Source organism: Anopheles funestus (genome assembly GCF_943734845.2).
Source record: "Anopheles funestus chromosome X unlocalized genomic scaffold, idAnoFuneDA-416_04 X_unloc_188, whole genome shotgun sequence".
Lineage (NCBI taxonomy): Eukaryota > Metazoa > Arthropoda > Insecta > Diptera > Culicidae > Anopheles > Anopheles funestus.
The window spans coordinates 12501-15812 of NW_026045136.1; the positions used below are offsets into that span (position 1 = coordinate 12501).

The 3312-nt window shown below is 46.3% G+C and overlaps 1 long non-coding RNA gene across 1 annotated transcript; it reads right to left on the bottom strand.

Annotated features, from left to right (window-relative positions):
* Positions 1 to 2094: 2094 nt before the first annotated feature.
* On the bottom strand, positions 2095 to 2918 carry LOC125773049 (uncharacterized). The gene is made up of 3 exons (XR_007419864.1): positions 2494 to 2918; positions 2290 to 2425; positions 2095 to 2221 (listed from the first exon to the last, which is right to left on the bottom strand). It is a non-coding gene; the product is annotated as an uncharacterized LOC125773049 (long non-coding RNA).
* Between the last annotated feature and the right edge of the window lie 394 nt (positions 2919 to 3312).

The following is a 3312-nucleotide window of genomic DNA, read 5'->3' on the forward strand; positions in this document are numbered from 1 at the left end:
AAATTTTCTAAGTCCAGAAAATTTTCTAAGTCCCACAAAATGGAACATGATGAAGAAGATACAGAAGTTGAAAATTTTTCTAAGTCCAAAAAATTTTCTAAGTCCAGAAAATTTTCTAAGTCCAAAGTGTTGGAACAATTTCCAAAGGCCCATAGGTTGCACTGAATTTTCCTAAGTTGGCCACAAGTACCCATGAGGTATCGAGAAGGTTCACCCGAAGGACATAATATGTCCCAAAGTACCGATAGAGCACCCACAAAGAGCACCCAATTGGCCTAAGTTGGCCAAAAGTACCGATAGAGTACCCACAAGTAGCACTGAGTTGGCCTAAGTTGGCCAAAAGTACCGATAGAGTACCCACAAATAGCACCGAATGGGCCTAAGTTGGCCAAAAGTACCGATAGAGTACCCACAAGAAGCACTGAGTTGGCCTAAGTTGGCCAAAAGTACCGATAGAGCACCCACAAGTAGCACCCAATTGGCCTAAGTTGGCCAAAAGTACCGATAGAGTACCCATAAGCAGCACCCAATTGGCCTAAGTTGGCCAAAAGTACCGATAGAGTACCCACAAATAGCACCCAATGGGCCTAACATGGCCAAAAGTACCGATAGAGTACCCACAAGAAGCACTGAGTTGGCCTAAGTTGGCCAAAAGTACCGATAGAGTACCCACAAGTAGCACCGAATGGGCCTAAGTTGGCCAAAAGTACCGATAGAGTACCCACAAATAGCACCGCGTTGGCCTAAGTTGGCCAAAAGTACCGATAGAGTACCCACAAGTAGCACTGAGTTGGCCTAAGTTGGCCAAAAGTACTGATAGAGTACCCACAAATAGCACCGAATGGGCCTAACATGGCCAAAAGTACCGATAGAGTACCCACAAATAGCACCGAATGGGCCTAACATGGCCAAAAGTACCGATAGAGCACCCACATATAGCACCCCATTGGCCTAAGTTGGCCAAAAGTACCGATAGAGTACCCACAAAGAGCACCCAATTGGCCTAAGTTGGCCAAAAGTACCGCCAAGTAGCACCATAGAGGCCCGAGTAGAGCGAAATGTGGGCCAAATTGAACATTTGAAAATTTTTACAAGTCCAGAAAATTTTCTAAGTCCAGAAAATTTTCTAAGTCCAAAGAGTTGGACAAATTTCCTTAGGCCCAAAGGTTGCACTGAATGTTCCTAAGTTGGCCATCAGTACCCATGAAGTATCGCGAAGGTTCACCCGAAAGACACAATATGCCCTAAAGTACCCACAGAGTACCCACAAGTTGCACCCAATTGGCCTAAGTTGGCCAAAAGTACCGACAAGTAGCACCATAGAGGCCCGAGTAGAGCGAAATGTGGGCCAAAGTACCGAGTAGTTGCAACAAATGCCCAAATGGATACCAAAATGTGGTACCAAGCACCTAACTGTTGCAACAAATGCTAGCTTTCTGAGCAAAAGCTGTGGACCAATTTCGTAGAAGAACCGCCTAGGCGAAAAGGCAAAAATCGCCGAAGCTGGCCCGCTCGCAGAGCTCGCGGGCCAGGAGATACTCATAGGGCGATTTACTAGAGTGGGGAACTTGAGAATTTTTGTGTCCGAGACTTTGGGCAACTTCGCGGCCGCCCCCTTAAAGTAAAAGATTTTCTCTGGGTGCCTAAAATTCGCAATTCCCGCAAAGTCGGGAAGACGTTAAAGTTTTTGCCCAAAAAATGGCCATCGATTTAAGGTGATTTTCCAATAAGAAAATGCTTCCTATTTTGAATTTTTTCGAATATTTCCTAAACTAAGCGTCGGAGCACATGGCCGTGGAGAAACTTTTGGTAGCTTTTGGCAAGGGCTATCGGATGAAATAATGCGAAAGGCCATCGGAGCGATATTGGATTAATGCGGGCCCATAAACGTACCTAAGAAGTGAAAATTGGTACCTTGCACGCAGGATGCAAGAAATGCTTGAGTGTTAACCAACATCGGTACCAAGTACCTAGGTTATATCGAGTGCGTAGATGGAAGTCGGTACCGAAGGGAAACCTTCCTAGGCTAGGTGCACGCAAGTGAGTATGGATCGATCAGTAGAAAGATGGGAAGCCATAGGAAACCTTCCTAGGCTAGGTGCACGCAAGTGAGTATGGATCGATCAGTAGAAAGATGGGAAGCCCAAGGAAACCTTCCTAGGCTAGGTGCACGCAAGTGAGTATGGATCGATCAGTAGAAAGATGGGAAGCCCTAGGAAACCTTCCTAGGCTAGGTGCACGCAAGTGAGTATGGATCGATCAGTAGAAAGATGGGAAGCCATAGGAAACCTTCCTAGGCTAGGTGCACGCAAGTGAGTATGGATCGATCAGTAGAAAGATGGGAAGCCCAAGGAAACCTTCCTAGGCTAGGTGCACGCAAGTGAGTATGGATCGATCAGTAGAAAGATGGGAAGCCCAAGGAAACCTTCCTAGGCTAGGTGCACGCAAGTGAGTATGGATCGATCAGTAGAAAGATGGGAAGCCATAGGAAACCTTCCTAGGCTAGGTGCACGCAAGTGAGTATGGATCGATCAGTAGAAAGATGGGAAGCCCAAGGAAACCTTCCTAGGCTAGGTGCACGCAAGTGAGTATGGATCGATCAGTAGAAAGATGGGAAGCCCAAGGAAACCTTCCTAGGCTAGGTGCACGCAAGTGAGTATGGATCGATCAGTAGAAAGATGGGAAGCCATAGGAAACCTTCCTAGGCTAGGTGCACGCAAGTGAGTATGGATCGATCAGTAGAAAGTGGGAAGCCCAGTACCAAATGCCCTAGTGAAGACCGTAAACGAATATCATGAACCGAGAAGGAGCACCAAATGCCCTAGTGAAGACCGTAAACGAATATCATGAACCGAGAAGGAGCACCAAATGCCCTAGTGAAGACCGTAAACGAATATCAAGAACCGATAAGGAGCACCAAATGCCCTAGTGAAGACCGTAAACGAATATCATGAACCGATAAGGAGCACCAAATGCCCTAGTGAAGACCGTAAACGAATATCATGAACCGATAAGGAGCACCAAATGCCCTAGTGAAGACCGTAAACGAATATCATGAACCGATAAGGAGCACCAAATGCCCTAGTGAAGACCGTAAACGAATATCATGAACCGATAAGGAGCACCAAATGCCCTAGTGAAGACCGTAAACGAATATCATGAACCGATAAGGAGCACCAAATGCCCTAGTGAAGACCGTAAACGAATATCATGAACCGATAAGGAGCACCAAATGCCCTAGTGAAGACCGTAAACGAATATCATGAACCGAGAAGTAGCAACGAATGCCTGAAAATGTACCAAGTCCTCGGT